This window comes from Hordeum vulgare, chromosome 5H (assembly GCF_904849725.1).
Source record: "Hordeum vulgare subsp. vulgare chromosome 5H, MorexV3_pseudomolecules_assembly, whole genome shotgun sequence".
Taxonomy (NCBI): Eukaryota; Viridiplantae; Streptophyta; class Magnoliopsida; order Poales; family Poaceae; genus Hordeum; species Hordeum vulgare.
Genome location: NC_058522.1, coordinates 17,103,312 through 17,128,258, shown reverse-complemented (window position 1 = coordinate 17,128,258; position 24,947 = coordinate 17,103,312).

Below are 24,947 nucleotides of genomic sequence, written 5' to 3'. Positions count from 1 at the left end.
ACCGTCGTTCCTATTGATAAGAATGAACTAATCCCGCAGAGGATTATTACTGGCTATAGGATGGTGATATACTTCCGGAAACTGAACAAGGCAACCAGGAAAGACCATTATCCTTTGCCGTTTATCGACCAAATGCTAGAAAGGCTATCTAAACACACACACTTCTGCTTTCTAGACGGTTATTCGGGTTTCTCGCAAATATCTGTTGCACAATCTGATCAGGAGAAAACCACTTTCACCTGCCCCTTCGGTACCTTTGCTTATAGACGTATGCCTTTTGGCTTATGCAATGCACCTGCCACCTTTCAAAGATGTATGATGGCAATATTCTCTGACTTTTGTGAAAAGATTGTTGAGGTCTTCATGGATGATTTCTCCGTTTACGGTTCTTCCTTTGACGATTGCCTCAGCAACCTTGATCGAGTCTTACAGAGATGCAAAGATACCAACCTCGTCTTGAACTGGGAGAAGTGACACTTCATGGTTAATGAAGGCATCGTCTTAGGACACAAAATCTGTGAGAAAGGCATTGAAGTTGATAAGGCTAAGGTTGATGCAATTGAGAAAATGCCTTGCCCCACAGATATCAGAGGTATATGAACTTTCCTAGGTCATGCTGGTTTCTATAGAAGGTTCATTAAAGACTTATCTAAGATTTCTAGGCCTCTTACCAACCTCTTGCAGAAGGATGTTCCTTTTGTTTTTGATGAGGATTGTGAGGAAGGTTTCGAAATACTTAAGAAGGCCTTGAGAACCGCACCTATTGTTCAACCACCTGATTGGAACTTGCCCTTTGAAATCATGTGTGACGCTAGTGATTATGTTGTTGGTGCTGTTCTAGGACAAAGAGTTGAGAAGAAGTTTAATGTTATTCACTACGCTAGTAAAACATGAACAGGGACAGATCCTGCAGAAGTGTCATTCCGAACACTACGGAGGACACCATGTTGGAGATATAACTGCTCATAAGGTATTGCAATCAGGTTTCTATTGGCCCACTCTCTTCAAGGATGCCCGTAAGTTTGTCTTGTCTTGTGACGAATGCCAAAGAATAGGGAACATCAGTAAGCGTCAGGAAATGCCTATGAACTATTCACTTTTCATTGAACCATTTGATGTCTGGGGCTTTGATTATATGGGACCCTTCCCGAGTTCCAATGGGTACACTCACATCTTAGTTGCTGTGGATTACGTCACTAAGTGGGTAGAAGCTATCCCCACTAGAAATGTTGATCACCACACCTCTATTAAGATGCTTAAAAAGTCATTTTCCCAAGATTTGGAGTCCCTAGATATCTGATGACTGATGGCGGTTCACACTTCATTCATGGTGTTTTCTGCAAGATGCTCGCTAAGTATGATGTCAACCATAGAGTTGCATCACCTTATCATCCTCAGTCTAGTGGTCAAGTGGAGTTGAGTAATAGGGAGATCAAATTGATCTTACAAAAGACTGTCAATAGATCTCGAAAGAATTGGTCTAGCAAACTTGACGATGCACTATGGGCTTATAGGACTGCTTATAAGAATCCCATGGGCATGTCGCCGTATAAAATGGTCTACGATAAGGCCTGTCATTTACCTCTTGAGCTAGAACACAAAGCTTATTGGGCAATCAAAGAGCTCAATTTCGATTTCAAACTTGCCGGTGAGAAGCAGTTGTTTGATATCACCTCATTAGAGGAATGGAGGGCCCAGGCATATGAGAATGCCAAGTTGTTCAAGGAAAAAGGTTAAGAGATGGCACGATAAAAGAATACAAAAACGTGAGTTCAATGTAGGTGATTATGTCCTGCTATACAATTCTCGCTTAAGATTCTTCGGAGGCAAGCTTCTCTCTAAATGGGAAGGTCCCTACGTTGTCGAGGAAGTATATCATTCTGGTGCCATCAAAATCAATAACACGGAAGGTAATTTTCCGAGAGTGGTAAATGGGCAAAGAATCAAGCATTATATCTCTGGTACTCCCATAAATGTTGAGACCAATATCATCAATATCATAACTCCAGAGGAGTACATAAGGGATGTTTATCAGCCTGTTTCAGACTCCAAAAACGAAGAGGTGTGTGTTTCGGTAAGTAATTGGACTCCAAATCTTTTCCAGTAGGAAATTTTCTCCGCTTTGGAATTTATGGAAAAATAGAAATATAAAAAGCAGTCCGGAGAGCGCACGAGGCGGCCACAAGCTTGGACGCCGCGCCCCCTGGCCGTGGCGACAGGGCTTGTGGGCACCTCGTGTGCCTCCCGGACTCTATTTTCTTGCGGAGCACTCCTTCTGGTCCAGAAAAAATCATTATATATACGCCCGAGGGTTTTGATCTCCGTATCTCGCAGTTTTCCTGTGTTTTCGTTTCTAGCCTGTTTCTGCTGCAGATCTAGATCGTCATGACTTCCCCAAAGGCTCCTAAGGACAAGATCTTCGAGAAGGTCATCAATCCCTACCTCACGGAAGTGTTGCAGCACCCTCAATCTATCAAGATGAGTGAGGGGATGTTGCACATCCGTGATGTTGAGGGGCCTAAGAAGACCAGAAGTGTGGAGACGAGGCTCGAAGCAATGGAGCAACAAGTCTTCAAGTGCCAAGGGATGGTGGAGCGTGGACTCAACGCCAACCACATGATGATCACGGAGTTCACCAACAAGCACAAGATGGATGCCATTGACATTGGGAAGCACCTCTCCAGGCTCTATGACAGGGTTGATCAACTCCAGGGCCAGATCTATGACCCGCAGAACCAAAACTGTGAGTATGAGTTTAGATTTAAATCAATACGGTTGGCTGCAAATTTGAGGATTGTGGCGACTCGTTCATCCTGCCATGATGGAGCACCTATGCCTTGGAAGACGGAGGATCAGACTCATGTTGCAACTCCACCACCTTCACCGCCCAAGGAAGACAACTGAGCATTGGTATGGGCAATCCCCTTGGCTTTTGCCAAGCTTGGGGGAGTTGCCCTGGTATCGTATCACCTTTATATCTTTTGCTTTACCTTTGTTTTAGTTCTTTCTTTTTTTAGTTTTTACTTTCTTCTCTTAGTGGGATAAGTCTTTAGTCTTTAGTTTGAGTCTTTTGCCTTGTGTCTCCAAGATGTATTCGAGCTTGCGAGCTATATAATAAAGAGTATCTTAATCAAGGGCTTTGTTTTGTGTCGTGATCAAAAGTATGAAAGGAACGATAGCATGAAAGATCATGAGATGATCTTATGGAAAGTGATAGCTTCACATATAACAAGTATGATGATTGAAACTTGTTGAGAATAGACAAACATAGACCCCAATCATTGTTGCAATTAATAAGAAGTAATAAGGAAAGAGAGGTTCACATATAAATATATCATCTTAGACACTTTCTATAATTGTGAGCACTCACCAAACTATTACATGCTTAGAAGTAGATGTTGGACAAGGAAGACAACATAATGAATTGTGTTTGCTTGATTCCAAACAATGTTATATGATTAGAGATCCCTTAGCATGTGACGATTGCTTCCACCTCATATTAGCCAAAACTCCCGCACCAAGTAGAGATACTTCTTGTGCATCCATAAACCTTCAACCCAGTTTTGCCATGAGAGTCCACCATACCTACCTATGGATTGCGTAAGATCCTTCAAGTAAGTTGTCATCGGTGCAAGCAATAAAAATTGCTCTCTAATATGTATGATCTATTAGTGTGTGGAAAATAAGCTTTATACGAACCTGTGATGAAGAAGACATAAAAGCGACAGACTGCATAATAAAGTTCTTTATCACAGGAGGCAATATAAAGTGACGTTCCTCCGCACTAAGAGGACACGCATCCAAACCTCAAAAGCGCATGACGACCTCTGCTTCCCTCTACGAAGGGACTTTCTTGTACCTTTACTTTTTTCCCTTGAAAGAGTCATGGTGATCTTCACCAGTTCCTTATTTCACCTTTATCTTGGTGAACGTCATATGCTAGGGAAAGATCTATATTCATATATCAACTTGGAGATGAGTACTTATGCTTTATTATTGTTGACTTTACCCTTGAGGTAAATGGTTGGGAGGCAAAATTATAAGCCCCTATCTTTCTCTGTGTACAACTAAAACTTTGATACCATGAGTACCACATGAGTTGAAAACAAAAGAGATGATTGAGTATGTGTATTTGCTTTACAAGCTCTTATTTGAATCTTTCTGATGATATGATAAATTGCAATTGCTTCAATGACTATGGACTGTTGTTGGCTACATCTCGGTAAGGTTTTTGTTTCATGCTTCGTTTTGTGAAGGAATTGTTACTTTCCCATAAGAATCTTTATGATGTATTGTTGATCTATGTGTGATCATGATGCCCTCATGTCCGTATTATGTTTTATCGACACCTTCATCCCTAAACATGTGGACATGTTTATGGATCTTGGTTTTCGCTTGAGGACAAGCGAGGTCTAAGCCTGGGGGAGTTGATACATCCATTTTGCATCATTCTTTCATGTTGATATTTATCGCTTTATGGACTGTTATTATACTTTGTGGTACCATACTTATGCATTTTCTCTCTTATTTTGCAAGGTTTATTTGAAGAGGGAGAATACCGGCAGCTGAAATTCTGGACTGGAAAAGGAGCAAGTCTGAGTCCTCTATTCTGCGCAATTCCAAATGCCCTGAAAATTAACATGCATTTTTTTGGGAATATATAAAAAATACTGGACAAAAGAAGTGCCAAAGGGGAGCTGCCAGGGGCCCACAAGCCTGGGGGGCGCGCTCTCCCCCCTGGCCGCGGTGTCAGGGCTTGTGGGCACCCTGGTGTCCCACTGGCCCCCCTCTTTTGCTATATGAAGGGCTTCGTCCGGAAAAAAAATCAGAGGGGAGCTTTTTCGTGGATTCTCCGCCGCCACGAGGCGGAACTTGAGCAGAACCAATCTAGAGCTCCAACAGGACGATCCTACCGGGGAAACTTCCCTCCCGGAGGGGGAAATCGTCGCCATCGTCATCACCAACACTCCTCTCGTCGGAGGGGACTCGTCACCATCAACATCTTCATCAGCACCATCTCATCTCCAAACCCTAGTTCATCTCTTGTAACCAATCTTCGTTTGGTGACTCCGATTGGTACTTGTAAGGTTGCTAGTAGTGTTGATTACTCTTTGTAGTTGATGCTAGTTGGATTACTTGGTGGAAGAGTTTATGTTCAGATCCTTGATGCTACTCATTACACCTCTGATCATGATTATGATTATGCTTTGTGAGTAGTTACTTTTGTTCCTGAGGACATGGGATAAGTCATGCTAATAATAGTCATGTGAATTTGGTATTCGTTCGGTATTTTGATATGTTGTATGTTGTTTTTCCTCTAGTGGTGTTATGTGAACGTCGACTACATAACACTTCACCATTATTTGGGCCTAGAGGAAGGCATTGGGGAGTAGTAAGTAGATGATGGGTTGCTAGAGTGACAGAAGCTTAAACCCGAGTCTATGTGTTGCTTCGTAAGGGACTGATTTGAATCCACTAGTTTAATGCTATGGTTAGATGTTGTCTTAATTCTTCTTTTGTAGTTGCGGATGCTTGCGAGAGGGGTTAATCATAAGTGGGATGCTTGTCCAACTAAGGGCAGTACCCAAGCGCCGGTCTACCCACATATCAAACTATCAAAGTAACGAACACGAATCATATGAACATGATGAAACTAGCATGACAGAAATTCCCGTGTGTCCTCGGGAGCGTTTTACTTCCTATAAGACTTTGTTCAGGCTTGTCCCTTGCTACAAAAGGGATTGGGCCACTTTGCTGCACCGTTGCTACTCTTGTTACTTGTTACTTTTCACTTGCTACGTTTCACCTCACTACACCATCACTTGTTACCACTACTTTCAGTGCTTGCAGTTATTACCTTGCTGAAAACCGTTTATCAGAGCCTTCTGCTCCTCGTTGGGTTCGACACTCTTACTTATCGAAAGGACTATGATTGATCCCCTATACTTGTGGGTCATCGGGGTCCTAGTGACAAGCATTAAGCATAGTCAAGTAGTAGCAACATCAATCTAGAACATAGTGGATACTAGGGATCAATCCCATCAAGAACTAACTCAATTACATGATAGATCTCATCCAACTCATCACCGTCCAGCAAGCCTACGATGAGATTACTCACGAACGATGAAGAGCATCATGGAATTGTCGATGGAGGAAGGTTGATGATGACGATGGCGGAGATTTCCCCTGTCCGGAGCCTCGAACGGAATCCAGATCTGCCCTCCAGATGAAGAACAGGAGGTGACGGCGCCTCTGTTTCGTAAAACGCAATGAAACCTTCTCTCTGATTTTTTTCCGGGCGAGACGGAAATATAGAGCTGAGTTTGGGGGCGGTGGTGCCACGTGGGCCCCACAAGCCCTCACGGCGCGACCTAGGGGGGTGGCCGCGACCTGTGTGCTTGTGGCCCACTGGCATGCCCCCTCTGGTGGATCTTTGCGCAGGTAGTTTTATTTTGTTCCAGAAAAAATCTCCGTAAATTTTCAGGACATTCCGAGAACTTTTATTTCTGCACAAAAACAACATCATGGCAATTCTGCTGAAAACAGTGTTAGTCCGGGTTAGTTCCATTCAAATCATGCAAGTTAGAGTCCAAAACAAGGGCAAAAGAGTTCAGAAAAGTAGATACGACGAAGACGTATCATCACCCATGAGACGTTTTTACAAGCAGCCGCCAAAAGTCCTCATATGTTCATATGTAATCGAGTCGTCACACTGCTCCGGGTGTTTGGAGCGCAGAATATTCTTGTGTTCATCGACATACGGGGTCACCAAGGTAGAATTCTGTAGAACTATGTAGTGTGCTTGAAACCAAGAATTCCCGTCCCTACATATTATTGAGTCCGCTCCTAGCGTGCGTTTTCCAGTCAGTCTCCCCTCATATCACGATTGAGGGAGACCAATCTTCTTAAGGTCAGGAATGAAATCAACACAAAACCCAATGACATCCTTTGTTTGATGGTCCATGGAGATGCTTCCTTCTGGCCTAGCACGGTTACGAACATATTTCTTTTAAGACTCCCATGAACCTCTCAAAGGGGAATATATTGTGTAGAAATACAGGGCCCAGGATGAGAATCTCGTCGACTAGATGAACTAGCTCAAAAATTAACAAGACATTGCACCAAATCACTCCTTAACCTTGGCAGGATTTCTTGGCAGGATTTCTGGATCGATCACCTTCTAAGAGATTGCATTAAGGAATGCACATAGCTTCACAATGGCTAATCTAATGTTTTCCGCTAGAAGCCCCCTCAATGCAACCGGAAGCAGTTGCGTCATAATCACGTGGTAGTCATGAGACTTTAGGTTCTGGAACTTTTTCTCTGCCATATTTATTATTCCCTTTATATTCGACAAGAAGCCAGACGGGACCTTCATACTGATCAGGCATTCAAAGAAGATTTCCTTCTCTTCTTTGGTAAGAACGTAGCTGGCAGGACCTTCATACTGCTTTGGATGCATGCCATCTTTTTCATGCACACATTGATGTTCCTCCCGTGCCTCCGGTGTATCTTTTGTCTTCCCATACACTCCCAAGAAGCCTACCAAGTTCACGCAAAGATTCTTCGTCATGTGCATCATGTCGATTCTAGAGCGGACCTCTAGGTCTTTCTAATAGGGTGGGTCCCAAAATATAGATTTGTTCTTCCACATGGGTGTGCGTCCTGCATCGTCAGTCAGAACAGATAGTCCGCCAGGACCCTTTCCAAAGATTAATTGTAAATCATTGACCATATCAAGTATGTGATCACCAGTATGGAGGGCGGTCTTCTTCCGTTGATATGCCTCACCTTTGAAATGCTTTCCTTTCTTTCGACATTGATGGTTGGTCGGAAGAAATCGATGATGCCCCAGGTACATATTATTCCTGCATTTATCCAAATATATATTGTCGGTGTCATCTAAACAGTGTGTGCATGCATGGTATCCCTTGTTTGTCTGTCCTGAAAGGTTACCGAGAGCAGGCCAATCGTTGATGGTTACAAACAACAACGCATGTAGGTCAAATTCCTCCTGTTCGTTCTAATCCCACTCACGTACACCTCTTCCATTCCATAGCTATAAAAGTTCATCAACTAATGGCCTTAGGTACACATCAATTTCATTGTCGGTTTGCTTAGGGCCTTGGATGAGCAATGGCATCATAATTAACTTCCGCTTCCTGCACAACCAAGGAGGAAGGTTATACATACATAGAGTCAGAGGCCATGTGCTATGCTTTCTCCTCTGCTCCCCAAAAGGACTAATGCCATCTGCACTTAAATCAAACAATACATTCCTTGGGTCACCTGTAAAGTCGCTCCACTTTCTCTCGATCTTTATCCACTACGACTCGTCAGCGGGTGCTCTCAACTTCCCGTCTTTCTTATAGTCTTTTATGTGCCATTGCATCAACTCGGCATGCTTCTTGTTTCTGAACAGACGTTTCAACCATGGTATTATAAGAGCATACCACATCACCTTGGCAGGAACCCTGTTCCCAGTGCGCTGGCCCTCAACATCACTAGGGTCATCTCTTCTGATCTTACACCACAATGCACCGCATATCGGGCATGCGTTCAAATCCTCGTACGCACCACGGTAGAGGCTGCAGTCATTAGGGCATGCATGTATCTTCTGCACCTCTAATCCTAGAGGGCATAGAACCTTCTTTGCTTCGTACGTACTGCTGGGCAATTCTTTATCCTTTGGAAGCTTCTTCTTCATTATTTTCAGTAATGAACTAAATCCCTTGTCAGATACACCATCGTCTGCCTTCCATTGCATCAATTCCAGTGTGGTACCGAGCTTTCTGTTGTCATCTTCGCAATTTGGGTACAACCCTTTTTTGTGATCCTCTAACATGCGATCGAACTTCAACTTCTCCCTTTCACTTTTGCATTCTCTCTGTGCATCAACAATGACCCGACGAAGATCATCATCGGGCACATCGTCTGGTTCCTCTTGATCTTCAGCTTCCCCCATTGCAGCATCACTGTATTCAGGGGGTGGGTAGTTGTCATCATCCTCTTCTTTTTCGTTGTCTTCCATCATAACCTCTCTTTCTCCGTGCTTGGTCCAAACATTATAGTGTGGCATAAAACCCTTCTCAAGCAGGTGGAAGTGAAGGGTTTTAGAGTTGGAGAAAGCCTTCTCTGTACATGGACAATGCATAAAACCATTCTCAGTAGATGGACAATGCATAAAACCATTCTGCTTGTTTGCCTCAGCCGCTTCGAGAAAATTATGTAGGCCCTTAATATACTCATAGGTGCGTCGGTCACCGTACATTCATTGCCGGTTCATCTGCGTGCGTTATATAATAAAGTGTATTAAATACCATTACAACATATCATGAATAGAGAAGTGACCAAATTAATAGAAATTCATCATCACACTAAAGCCAAAGTACAGTAGTGACCAAAATAAATACATAACGTTCATACATAGTTCTCATTATTGAACAACATATAGCTCTCTAGAACATCTAATTAAAACATAAATTGAAACTATAAAATTGAAATGCAACAACAAATGCGATGATAACCGCAACTAAGGTACCAATTGATCCAACAACATAATGATACCAAGCCTCACAATGAATGGCATATTTTCTAATCTTTCTAATCTTCAAGTGCATTGCATTCATCTTGATCTTGTGATCGTCGACGACATCAACAACATTCAACTCCAATATCATATTCTCCTCTTCAACTCTCTGTAATTTTTACTTCAAGTAATTCTTTCTTTTTCAACCAAATTTAACTTCTCGACAAGAATTTCTATGTCGGTTGGAATTGCCGGTTCACATACCTCCTAGATTAAAAAATCTATGTCACATTGGTCGGCATAATTGTCATAAACACTAAATAAAACAAATTGGTATAAAAGATAATATATACCAAATCCGAATCATAGATATGATGAGGGCCGACGGAGGCGGATACCAAAACCATCGCACTATATAATAACAAACAATTAAAAGTAAGAAATTACACAAGTATCTATCTAAATCATACAAGTAAGAACTTTTTTCTTTTAAAAAGAAGATAAGAAGAAGAGGCTAACCATGGTGGTGCTAGCGCCGAGATGGGCACGGGCGATCGATGGCGGTGAGGACGGTACGGGACAGGACGGACCGCCAAACCTAGACAAATCTCGAAGAAAATGGAGCTTGGACAAGGAGCTTCGAGAGGAGAAAGCTTAAGTGTGGCTCGGGCATTTCATCGAGCACCTCATGTGCATAGGAGGTGCGCTAGAGCACCACAAAGCTCTTGCATAGGAGGTGCGCTAGTGCACTGCTCTCCTCGTGGGAAGGGGTTATATATAGGCCAACCATTGGTCCCGGTTTGTGGCTGGAATCGGGACTAAATGACACAATTTGGTCCCGGTTCCAGCCACAAACCGGGATCAATGGTTGTGGGCCAGGAGCGAGGCCCGTTGGTCCCGGTTCGTGTCTGGAACCGGGACCAAAGGGGACAGACGAACCGAGATCAATGGCCCATGAGGCCCGGCCGGCTCCGTGGCCTCACGAACCGGGACCGATGCCCCCATGGATCCCGGTTTGTGAGTGAACCGGGACTAATAGGATTTGAGGCCTGCACCAAAGCCCTGTTTTCTACTAGTGTCACAAGACAAGTGTATGTGTTGTGCAATGTGTACTACAATCACGAGGGATTCATTTTACATTGTCTTTGGATCTTCTTGCATCCTTTATTGCTTGAATTGTAAACCATGTACTTCACTGGGTTAACTTGTGCCATGAGCATGACTAGTTTCCATACCTTCTATATGCTAAATGAGTGAATCTACACTAAAGTATGTCCATATACATCCGTATGTAGAAACCGGAATTCGCTTTAAATAAAAATACACCAACATATTGTCTTGATTAGTAAATAGCATGCTGCGATCATACAAGGAAGTTGCTTCGAGCACAAGCGATCTGATATGATATAAGGATGTTGGCAATGGCCAGCGGCATTTAATATTTCAGATGGTGTTTATCATGCATCTGATCTGGGTTATAGAAGGGTGATAATCTAAACCGATGCACTTTTAGTAGTTAACCAATGAATTTCTCGTGGATCGCTCGTAGACCATGATGGCCCTGAGCCGTCGTCGATGCAGCGATCCGCTGATTACTGTTCAATGGAACGATCAACGACGAACAATATAAGCTGCTGCACAAAGAGCAAGCAAGCAGCCTAGTAGCTGGATGGATTTTATCCTCGCTAGCTAGCTTCGGCGAGAAAACAATACGCGAGTTTATCGCAACAGGAGCGTGTCGCTCCTGGGAATCTGTATTGCTTTGATCTCGTACAATATTACACGGGTACTTGTACGTATATATAGTAACTAACCAAGATAACTACTAATCCTATACCTACACGGTGACAGTTCCAAGTCCAAGCCGGGCTAGGACTCGTGGTTAATTCCAACAATCACCCCCCTAAACACGATGTCCTGACTTCACATCTTGGACGCTGATCCTTCTGTTGGAAATATGTCCTAGAGGCAACAATAAATTAGTTATTATTATATTTCTTTGTTCATGATAATCGTTTATTATCCATGCTATAATTGTATTGATTGGAAACACAAATACATGTGTGGATACATAGACAAAACATTGTCTCTAGTAAGCCTCTAGTTGACTAGCTCGTTGATCAAAGATGGTCAAGGTTTCCTGATCATAGACAAGTGTTGTCACTTGATAAGGGGATCACATCATTAGGAGAATCATGTGATGGACAAGACCCAAACTATGAACGTAGCATGCGATCGTGTCATTTTATTGCTATTGTTTTCTGCGTGTCAAGTATTTATTCCTATGACCATGAGATCATATAACTCACTGACACCGGAGGAATACCTTGTGTGTATCAAACGTTGCAATGTAACTGGGTGACTATAAAAGTGCTCTACAGGTATCTCTGAAGGTGTCCGTTGAGTTAGTATGGATCAAGACTGGGATTTGTCACTCCGTGTGACGGAGAGGTATCTCGGGGCCCACTCGGTAATACAACATCACAAACAAGCCTTGCAAGTAATGTGACTAAGTGTAAGTCACGGGATCTTGTATTACGGAACGAGTAAAGAGACGTGTCGGTAACGAGATTGAAATAGGTATGCGGATGCCGACGATCGAATCTCGGGCAAGTAACGTACCGAAGGACAAAGGGAATGACATACGGGATTATATGAATCCTAGGCATTGAGGTTCAACCGATAATATCTTCGTAGAATATGTAGGATCCAATATGGGCATACAGGTCCCGCTATTGGATATTGACCGAGAAGTGTCTCGGGTCATGTCTACATAGTTCTCGAACCCGCAGGGTCTGCACACTTAAGGTTCGATGATGTTTTACTATTGTTGAGTTATATGTGTTAGTGACCGAAGGTTGTTCGGAGTCCCAGATGAGATCACAGACGTCATGAGGGTTTCCGGAATGGTCCGAAAACGAATATTGATATATGGGAAGTTGGTGTTTGGATTCAGGAAAGTTTTCGGGCATTACCGGGAGTGTACCGGGAGTGATGAATGCGTTCCGGGGGCCCACCACGCCCCAAGGAGTCCATGTTGGTTTATTGGATGTACAATAAGGTATAATGGGCTGACAAAGTCATCCAAGGAAAGCCCATGAGGAAAAAGTGGAAAATCCAAAATAGGTGGGAAAATAAGGAAGGAGTCCTAATCCAAGTGGGATTGGAGAAGGACTCCTCCCTCCCACTTCGACCGACCCAAGGAAGGCCTCCTTTGGCCGGCACCCTAGGTCTTTGCCCCACCCCTTGGATCCTCCTATATATACTAGAGGTTTTAGCATTTTTGAGACACAACTTTGCCACGTGCAACACAAACCTCTACTTCGTAGTTCTTCCTCTAAATCGGTTTTCTACGGAGCTCGGGCGGAGCCCTGCAGGAATAGATCATCACCATCACCAGCACGCCGTCACGCTGCCGGAGAACTCATATACTTCCCACCCCTCTTTATGGATCAAGAAGGCGGATATCGTCATCGAGCTATACGTGTGCAGGACGTGGAGGTGCCGTCCGTTCAGCATTTGATCGGGACAGATCACAAGACGGTTCGTGGGACGGATCGTGAAGACGTACCACTACATCAACCGTGTTTAATAACGCTTCCGCTTAGCGATCTACAAGGGTATGTGGATCTTATCTCCCTCTCGTAGATGAACATCACCATGATAGGTCTTCGTGTGCGTAGGAATTTTTTTGTTTCCCATGCAACGTTCCCCAAGAGTGGCACCATGAGCTAGGTTCACGCGTAGATGTAATCTTGAGTAGAACACAAAAGTTTTTGTGGGCGTTGATGTTCGATTTGCTGCCCTCCTTAGTCGTTTTCTCGATTCGGCGGTATTGTTGGATTGAAGCGGCCCGGACCAACCTTACTCATACGCTTACGAGAGACCGGTTTCATCGACTAACATGCAACTTTTTGCATAAAGATGACTGGAGGGTGTATGTTTCTTCAACTTTAGCTGAACTGGATTTGAACGAGGCGGTCCTTGGAGAGAGGTTAAATAGCAATTTGCACATCACCGTTGTGGTTTTGCGTAACTAAGATGCGATCATACTAGATACCCATAGCAGCCACGTAAAACATGCAACAATAAATTAGAGGATGTCTAACTTGTTTTTGCAGGGTATGCATGTGATGTGATATGGCCAAACATATGATGTGATATATTGGATGCATGAGATGATCATGTTGTAATAGTTAAATATCGACTTGCACGTCGATGTTATGACAACTGGCAGGATCCATAGGGTTGTTTTTAAACTAACGTTTGTGCTTGCAGATGCGTTTACTATGTTGCTAGGTTGTAGCTTTAGTAGTAATAGCATAGATAGCACGACAACATCGATGGCGACACGATGATGGAGATCATGGTGTGGCGCTGGGGACGATGAACATCATGCTAGTGCTTTGGTGATGGAGATCAAGAAGCACAAGATCATGGCCATATCATGTCACTTATGAATTGCATGTGATGGTAATCCTTTTATGCACCTTATATTGCTTAGAACGACGGTAGCATTATAAGGTGATCCCCCACTAAAATTTCAAGATAAAATTGTGTTCTCCCCAACTGTGCACCGTTGCGACAGTTCGTCGTTTCGAGACACCACGTGATGATCGGGTATGATAGACTCAACGTTCACATACAACGGGTGCAAAACAGTTGCACACGTGGAACACTCGGGTTAAACTTGACGAGCCTAGCATGTACAGACATGGCCTCGGAACACAAGAGACCGAAAGGTCGAGCATGAATCATATAGTTGATATGATCAACATGGAGATGGTCACCACTAAAACTATACTCAACTCACGTGATGATCGGATTTGAGTTAGTGGATTTGGATCATGCGCCACTCAAATGACTAGAGGGGTGTATATTTTGAGTGGAAGTTATTAGTAATATGATTAGCTAAACTCAATTATCATGAACATAGTCAAAAAGGTCTTTGCAAATTATGTTGTAGCTTGCGCTGTAGCTCTACTATTTTTTATATGTTTCTAGAGAAATTTTAGTTGAAAGATGATAGTAGCAACTTTGCAAACTGAGTCCGTGAACTGAGGATTGTCCTTATTGCTGTGTAGAAGGCTTATATCCTTAATTGACCGCTCGGTGTGCTTCACCTCGAGCATCGTCTATGGATGTTGCGAACATCTAACATACGCGTTTTTTGATGACTACGTGATAGTTCAGTGTGTAATACTTAACGGCTTAGAATTGAGGCACTGAAAACATTTTTAACGTCACAGAACATATGAGATGTTCTAGGAGATGAAATTGGGATTTCATGCTCGTGCCCTTGTTGAGAGGTATGAGACCTCCGACAAGATTCCTTGTCTACAAATTAAAAGGAGAAACGCTCAATCATTGAGCATGCGCTCAGATTGTCTGAGTGCAACAATCGCTTGAATCAAGTGGGAGTTAATCTTCCAGATGAGATAGTGATGGTTCTCCAAAGTCACTGCCATCAAGCCGCTAAGCTTCGTGATGAACTATAACATATCAAGGATAGATATGATGATCCTTGAGCGATTCAGAATGTTTGACACTGCGAAAGTAGAAATCAAGAAGGAGCATCAATTGTTGATGGTTAGTAAAACCACTAGTATCAAGATGGGCAAGGGCTAGAAGGGATACTTCATATAACGGCAAACCAGTTGCGGCTCTAATGAAGAAACCCAAGGTTGAACCCAAACCCGAGCCTAAGTGCTTCTGTTATGAGGGGAATAGTCACTGAGGCGGAGCTACCCTAGACCCTTGGTAGATGAGAAGGCTGGCGAAGTCAACAGAAGTATATTTGATATACATGATATTGATGTGTACTTTACTAGTACTCCTAGTAGCACGAGGGTATTAGATACCGGTTCGATTGTTAAGTGATTAGTAACTCGAAATAAAAGCTACAGAATAAATGGAGACTAGCTAAAGACGAGGTGACGATAAGTGTTGGAAGTGTTTCCAAGGTTGATGTGATCAAACATCACATGCTCCCTCTACCATCGGGATTGGTGTTAAACCTAAATAATTGTTATTTCGTGTTTGCGTTCAGCATGGACATGATTGGATCGTGTTTATTGCAATACGATTATTCATTTAAAGAGAATAATGGTTATTCTATATGCTTGAATAATTAACTTCAATGGTTTATTGAATATCGATCGTAGTGTTACACATGTTCATAATATTGGTGCCAAAAGATACAAAGTAATAATGATATTACCACTTACTTGTGGCACCGCCGCTTGAGTCATGTTGGTGTAAAATGCATGAAGAAGCTCCATGCTGATGGACCTTTGTACTCACTCGTTTTTGAAATGTTTGAGACATGCAAACCATACCTGTTGGTATAAACTCATGAAGAAACTCCATGCAGAGGGATCGTTTGGACTCACTTGATTTTGAATCACTTGAGACATGCAAAATCATACCACATGGAACAAGAAAGTAACTTGTTGGATGCAATACATTTTTGAAGTGTGCAGTCCAATGAGTGTTGAGGCACGCACTGGATATCATTATGTTCTTACTTCACTGATGATTTGAGTAGATATAGGAGTATTTACTTTATGAATCACAAGTCTGAAATACTAAAAAGTTCAAAGCTATTTTAGAGTGAGGATCATCGTGACAAGAGGATAAATTGTCTACGATATGATCATAGAGATGAATATCTGAGTTGCGAGTTTTGGTACACGGTTAAGACAATATGGAAGTTGTTTCGCAATTTATGCCACCTAAGAACACCATACTGTAATGGTGTGTCCGAACGTCATAGCCGCTCCCTACTTGATATGGTGCATGCTATGATGTCTCTTATCGAAATACCACTATCGTTTATGGGTTATGCATTAGAGACAACCGCATTCACTTTAAATAGGGCACCGCATATTTCCGTTGAGATGACACAGTATAGACTATGGTTTGGAGAAACCTAAGCTGTCGTTTCTTGAAAGTTTGGGGCTGCGATGCTTATGTGAAAAAATTTCAGTCTCATAAGCTCGAACCCAAAGCGGATTAATGCATCTTCATAGGATATCCAAAACAGTTGGGTACATCTCCTATTTCATATCCGGAAGCAAAGTGTTTGTTTCTAGAAACGGGTCCTTTCTCGAGGAAATGTTTCTTTTAAAAGAATTGAGTGGGAGGGTGGTGGAACTTGATAAGGTTATTGAACCGTCACTTCAACCAGTGTGTAGCAGGGTGAAGGAAGTTGTTCGTGTGGCGCCTACGCCAATTGAAGTGGAAACTGATGATAGTGATCATTAAGCTTCGGATCAAGTTACTACAAACCTCGTAGGTCGACAAGGTCACGTACTACAACAGAGTGGTACGGTAACCCTATCTTGGAGATCGTGTTGTTGATAAACTATGAAGCTACGAGCTATGGAGAAGCGATGGTGGGCCCGGATTCCGACAAATGGCTGGAGGCCATAAAATCCGAGAGAGGATTCATATCCGGAAGCAAAGTGTTTGTTTCTAGAAACGGGTCCTTTCTCGAGGAAATGTTTCTCTCAAAAGAATTGAGTGGGAGGGTGGTGGAACTTGATAAGGTTATTGAACCGTCACTTCAACCAGTGTGTAGCAGGGCGAAGGAAGTTGTTCGTGTGGCGCCTACGCCAATTGAAGTGGAAACTGATGATAGTGATCATTAAGCTTCGGATCAAGTTACTACAAACCTCGTAGGTCGACAAGGTCACGTACTACAACAGAGTGGTACAGTAACCCTATCTTGGAGATCATGTTGTTGATAAACTATGAAGCTACGAGCTATGGAGAAGCGATGGTGGGCCCGGATTCCGACAAATGGCTGGAGGCCATAAAATCCGAGAGAGGATCCATGTATGAAAACAAAGTGTGGACTTTTCGAAGAACTACTTGATGGTCATAATACTATTAAGTACATATGGATCTTTAAAAGGAAGACGGACGATGATGGTGAAAAGTCACCATTAAGAAAAGCTTGACTTATCGCAAAGATGTTTCCGACAAGTTCAAAGAGTTGACTATGATGAGACTTTCTCACTCGTAGCGATGCTAAAGGTCTGTTGGAATTATGTTAGCAGTTGCTGCATTATTTATAAAATATTGCACATAGGATGTCAGAACATTGTTTCCTCGACGGTTTCCTGAAGGAAAGGTTGTATGTGATACAACCAGAAGGTTTTGTCGGTCCTAAAGATGCTAACAAGTATGCAAGTTCCAGCGATCCTTCTATGGACTGGTGCAAGCATCTTGGAGTTGGAATATACGCTTTGATGAGATGATCAAAGCTTTTGGGCTTGTACAATGTTTATGAGAAACTTGTATTTCCAAAGAAGTGAGTGGGAGCACTATAGAATTTCTGATAAGTATATGTGGTTGACATATTGTAGATCGGTAGTAATGTAGAATTTCCGTGAAGCATAAAGGGTTGTTTGAAAGGAGTTTTTCAAAGGAAAACTTGGATAGAGCTACTTGAACTTCGAGCATCAAGATCTATAGAGATAGATCAAAACGCTTAATAGAACTTTCAATGAAATGCATGCCTTGACAAGTTTTTGAAGGAGTTCAAAATAGATCAGCAAAGAAGGAGTTCTTTGTTGTGTTGAAAGGTGTGAATTTGAGTAAGACTCAAAAGCCGGACCATGGTAGAAGAAAGAGAAAGGACGAAGGTCGTCCCCTATGCCTTAGCCGTAGGCTCTAAAGTATGTCAAGATGTGTACCGCACCTGATGTGTGCCTTGCCATGAGTCTGTCAAGGGGTACAAAGAGTGATCCAGGATTGAATCACTGAATAGCAGTCAAAGTTTTCCTTAGTAACTAGTGGACTAAGGAATTTTTCTCGATTATGGAGGTGATTACAGAGTTCGTCGTAAAGGGTTACGTCGATGCAAGCTTTGACACTAATCCGAATAACTTTGAGTAGTAAAACGGATTTGTATGGTAGAGTAGATATTTGGAGTACTTCCGAATAGCATGTAGTAGCAGCATCTATAAGATGACATAAAGATTTGTAAAGCACACTCGGATCTGAAAGATTCAGAACCGTTGACTAAAAACTCTCTCACGACCAAGACGTGATCAAACCCCAGAACTATATGGGTGTTGGATTCGTTAAAATCACATGGTGATGTGAACTAGATTATTGACTCTAGTGCAAGTGGGAGACTTTTGGAAATATGCCCTAGAGGCAATAATAAATTAGTTATTATTATATTTCTTTGTTCATGATAATCGTTTACTATCCATGCTATAATTATATTGATTGGAAACACAAATACATGTGTGGATCCATAGACAAAACACTGTCCCTAGTAAGCCTCTAGTTGACTAGCTGGTTGATCAAAGATGGTCAAGGTTTCCTGACCATAGACAAGTGTTGTCACTTGATAATGGGAGCACATCATTAGGAGAATCATGTGATGAACAATACCCAAACTATGAACGTAGCATGTGATCATGTCATTTTATTGCTATTGTTTTCCTGTGTGTCAAGTATTTATTCCTATGACCATGAGATCATATAACTCACTGACATCGGAGGAATACCTTGTGTGTATCAAACGTTGCAACGTAACTGGTGACTATAAAGGTGCTCTACAGGTATCTCCGAAGGTGTCCGTTGAATTAGTATGGATAAAGACTGGGATTTGTCACGTCGTGTGACGGAGAGGTATCTCGGGGCCCACTCGGTAATACAACATCACAAACAAGCCTTGCAAGCAATGTGACTAAGTGTAAGTCACGGGATCTTGAATTACGGAACAAGTAAAGATACTTGCCGGTAACGAGATTGAAATAGGTATGCGGATGCCGACGATCGAATCTCGGGCAAGTAACGTATCGAAGGACAAAGGGAATGACATACAGGATTATATGAATCCTTGGCACTGAGGTTCAACCGATAAGATCTTTGTAGAATATGTAGAATCCAATATGGGCATCCAGGTCGCGCTATTGGATATTGACCGGGAAGTGTCTCAGGTCATGTCTACATAGTTCTCGAACCCGCAAGGTCTGCACACTTAAGGATCAATGATGTTTTAGTATAGTTGAGTTATATTGTTGGTGACCGAAGGTTGTTCGGAGTCCCGGATGAGATCACAGATTGATATATAGGAAGTTGGTATTTGGATTCCGTAAAGTTTTCGGGCATTGCCGGCAGTGTACCGGGAGTGACGAATGGGTTCCTGGGGCCCGCTGGGTGGGCCCACCATGCCCCAAGGAGTCCACGTGGGTTTATTGGATGTACAATAAGGTATAATGGGCTGACAAAGTCATCCAAGGAAAGCCCATGAGGAAAAAGTGGAAAATCCAAAAGAGGTGGGAAAATAAGGAAGGAGTCCTAATCCAAGTGGGATTGGAGAAGGACTCCTCCCTCCCACTTCGACCGAGCCAAGGAAGGCCTCCTTTGGCCGGCGCCCTAGGGCTTTGCCCCACCCCTTGGCTCCTCCTATATATACTAGAGGTTTTAGGGTTTTTGAGACACAACTTTGCCACGTGCAACTCAAACCTCTACTTTGTAGTTCTTCCTCTAGATCGGTTTTCTGCGGAGCTCGGGCGAAGCCCTGCAGGAATAGATCATCACCATCACCGGTGCGCCGTCACGCTGCCGAAGAACTCATCTATTTCCCCGCCCCTCTTTCTAGATCAAGAAGGCGAAGATCATCATCGAGCTATACGTGTGCGGGACGCGGAGGTGCCGTTCGTTCGGCACTTGATCAGGACAGATCACAAGACGGTTCGTGGGACGGATCGTCGGACGGTTCGTGGGACGGATCGTGAAGACGTACCACTACATCAACCGCGTTTAATAATGCTTCCGCTTAGCGATCTACAAGGGCATGGGGATCCGATCTCTCTCTCGTAGATGAACATCACCATGATAGGTCTTTGTGTACGCACGAAATTTTTGTTTCCCATGCAACGTTCTCCAACACCTTCTCCGCATCTCTGTAAACTTTTGTCATCCCAAAGACTTGGTCAGGATATGTGCAAGCTGTTCATCGGTGCAAACATAGTTGACTTCAATCTTGCCTTCTTCCATGCACTGTCGTATGTAGTGGTACCTTATATCGATGTGCTTGGTCCTGTCATGATGCACTAATTTCTTACACAGGGCAATCGCAAACTTGTTGTCAACATTAAGCACCACTCTTTCTAGTTCTTTATCTGTGAGGTCACCGAATAGCCTTTCTAGACACGCACCTTGACCCGCCGCGGTTGCAGTTGCTATATACTCTGCTTCGTAGGATGATAATGCGACCACCTTCTGCTTTTGTGATAGCCAAGTTACGATGCTCCTGCCCAAGAAATATGCCAGACCCGAGGAACTTTTATGGTCATCCACATCTCCTGCCAGGTCGCTATCACTGCAGCCAAGTAGCTCCACCATCTCCTTCCTTTTCTCTCTCAAATAGACACAACCAAAGTTTGTTGTCCCTTTGATGTACCTGAGTATATGTTTGACAGCTGCCCAATGTTCAATCATGGGCGCTTCCATGAAGCGACTCACTATGCCAACGGAATAGGCCAAGTCTGGTCGTGTATTCACAAGATACCTTAGGCTTCCGACTACACTTCTATAATCCGTTGCATCAACCGCAGGGGCTTCACTCCTTTTGCTAAGTTTAAGTCGAGGCTCCATTGGAACATAAGTTGGTTTGCAATCCTCCATGCTACAACTTTCAAGTATCTTCTTTGCATATGCCTCTTGACATAGTGTGATCCCATTCGGCTTTTGTTGTACCTCGATCCCGAGGTAGTATGTCAAGAGCCCTAGATCACTCATCTTGAATAGCTCCTTCATTTGTAGCTTGAATCTTGCAATCTCCTCTTCGTCTGCTCCAGTTATCAAGAGATCATCAACATAGATTCCCACTAAGAGACGATCCTTGCCTTTACCTCGCTTGGACATAGCATGTTCGAGTGGACTTTTCTCAAAACCAAGAGAAATCAATGTACGGTCAAGCTTCATGTTCCATTTCCGAGGAGCTTGATGTAGCCCGTACAATGCCTTGTGTAGCTTCAACACCTAGTGTTCTTCTCCTTCTTTGATGTACCCCAGTGGTTGCTTCACGTATACTTCTTCTTCCAACTCCCCGTTCAAAAACACGGATTTTGCATCCATGTGATGTAGCCTCCAAGATTCTTGAGCCGCGAGAGCTATAACTAGCCTCACCGATTCCATCCTTGTGACTGGAGCGAACACTTCCTCGAAGTCCACACCTTGCTCTTGCACGAATCCTTTAGCTACGAGCCGAGCTTTATGCTTGACCAAGTTTCCTTCTGCATCCTTCTTGACTTTGTACACCCACTTGAGCCCTATGGATTTGTGACCGTTGGGAAGATGAGCGAGCTCCCATACTTTGTTGTCTTGTATTGATCCCAACTCTTGATCCATAGTATGAGCCAACACTCCTCAATATTTGCTTCTTCAAATTTCATCGGCTCCTCGATGCTAAGCAAACATTGTCGTCCTCTTCTTATAACTTTGACAGAATTAATAGTACGAAGTGTTTCCTCCGGATATAAATCCACCACTGGTCGAAGACGGACTGGTGTCGGCGGACGTTCCCTTGTCTCCTATTCTGTCGAAGACGAGGAATTTTCATCTTGCGGAGTTACCAAACTCCTGTTTTCTGGCGATCCAGATTCTCCTGTACTCAGGGACGATTTTAAGGGGGGCCAGGGGGGCTAGACCCCCCCCCCCCAACGATCTAGTTATCCCTTCACAGCGATTAGTCAGGAGCTAAATTTCTTCTTGTGCGCATGCAATTTCTAGTTGTCTCGCCCCCCCCCCATGCTTCCATACCCGTAGACAGAGGCCCAGAGTCAGGTCACGTAATGTACTTACACACAACAGGCCCAGAGCCAGGGAAAAGGAAACACAGCCGGACAGCCCACGCCACCGTCAAGGAGTTGGAAGAAATCAAGCAATACACATACGACGCCAATCACGCCACAGCCTACGCACAGACGACGCTCGTTCTTAGGAAGTTGCGATCAGGATCCGAAAAACTCGCTCGCTGCCGCCGGCCGCCTGTCTGGCTGTCTCTGTCTATCCGTTCCGAAGGCCGACGTCTCCGACGAGTCTGGCGTTGACGCAGGCACGCAGCAGAGTCTACTTTCAACGAGCAAGAACTACTGCCACACTCCCAGGCATGTTTGGCCGTGAGAAATCAATCAATCCTGGCATCCTGCACATCTCAATCAATCCTACACATCTCAATTACAGCTATCCGCTTGTAGTTACAGATATATAGCTATCTTATGAGCTCTACCTCTTTGAGACTTTGACTCTTTCAGTTTTGGGCTAACAATTGATACACTTCCTCTGAATCCATCCAGGCCTGAATCCATCCGGCATCCGCTTTCAGTCCTGCACACCTGCGGCCAGGCGTATTTCGGCCGGCCGGCCACACCGATGAGTGACCAAATAAGGAAGAAAGGTCAGTTTTTTTTGCAGAACCAACATTGGACTAATTTCTGTTTTGGAATCAGGCCTTCTTGGAATGTAATTGTAAGAATATAGACATTAAAAACTAATTAGGAATTTTTTTGATAGTCCAATTGTGTTCTCTAGACATGAAGAGGAAGAGAGCTCAATCAATCCATACTTTTTTCAAGCCAATTGGTTCAAGCTCTCAGCCATGTGAACATGATAATGGTGCTAATACAAATGATGTGCAACCTAGCGAAGAGAACAACCCTAGTCATGCTGAAGGTGATGCTCAAGATGTTCCAGTGCCAGAAGTTACAGAAGAAGCTAGAGTAATAACCACAAAATATGATCGAGACCCAGGGAGGCGCCCTCAAATTTGGCAACTCCCTCCAGAAAAGCAAGATGATGCTAGGCGTTTTTATATATATGAGGGGGCCTATCAGCCCGAATTGGAAAATTATGAATATAATGAAAGAAGTGTTGTTCGTCGGCGATTCCAAAAAGATTGGTACACAAATTTTTGGTGGTTGGAATATTCGACTAATACAAAATGTGCATATTGCTTGCCTTGTTTTCTCTTTTCAAAGAAGCCAGTTGGAAAGTGTGGTTCAGACACATTCACTGTCAAAGGATTTGATAAGTGGAAGAAGGTTAACAATGGAAAAGAATGTGCTTTTCTCAAACATATGGGCAGTACTCCCAGCTCGGCTCATAACTTTGCAGTTCGGTGTTACGAAATTCTGAAAAATAATCCAACTCATATTGACAAGGTGATGAAAAAGCAAACTAAGCAAATGGTTCTTGATGCAAGACTGAGGCTTAAGACTTCTATTGATGCCATGAGGTAAGCAACAAATATTTAATTTAAGCCAATTTTCTTAATGCATTATATATAATAATTATTCTCTATTGATTGCATCAGGTGGTTAATGTCCCAAGCATGTCCATTTAGAGGAAACGATGAATCTGAGGATTCCAAGAATCAAGGTAATTTCAAGAGAATGATTAAGCTTTTGGCTTCTTATAATAAGGATGTACAAGAAGTTGTACAGAATGCTCCTAAAAATGCAAAGTACACCTCCTCTACTATTCAGAAGGAAATTGCTAGCATAATTTCACGAAAAGTGCAAACCTCAATTAAAGAAGAAATGGGTAATAGCAAGTTTGCAATATTGGTTGATGAATGCCGGGATGAGTCTAAAAAAGAGCAGATGGCAGTAGTTCTTCGGTTTGTGAGCATAGAAGGGTTGATAAGGGAGCGTTTCCTTGATCTTGTTCATGTTAGTGACACTTGTGCTTTGACTCTCAAGAATAAAATCATTGCCGTCCTAGTTGATAATGGGTTGAATGTGCAAGATATTAGAGGCCAAGGGTATGATGGAGCAAGCAATATGAGAGGGGAGTGGAATGGGCTAAAGGCTCTAATTCTCCAAGAGTGTCCTTATGCTTATTATATCCATTGTCTAGCTCATCAACTCCAATTGGCTTTGGTTGCCGCTTCAAGGGAGGTAAATGAGGTTCACAATTTTTTCCAACATGCAAATTTTGTTGTGAATACAGTTAGTGCATCTCCCAAACGTAATGATGAGTTACTAGAAAACCAGGCAGCTGAAATTGCTAGAGAGATTGAATTGGGAGAGCTTGACACTGGAAGAGGGGCTAATCAAATAGGATCTTTACAAAGGGCCGGGGACACGAGATGGAGTTCACACTATAAGTCAATCAAAAGTTTGCTGAAGATGTTTGCTGCAACTGTTTCAGTTCTAAGAAGTATAGCAACTGATCGCTCAGCTACAAGAAATTGAAGAGGAGACGCTGCGGGTGCCCTGAAGATATTAAACACATTTGATTTTGTCTTCATTGTGCACCTAATGGAAAGAATTATGAAAATCACGGATATCTTGTGTGTTAAACTTCAAAATAAAAGTTTGGATATTGCTAATGCACTGGATTGTGTTTCTAACACAAAGTCATTACTTGCTGAACTGAGAGAAGA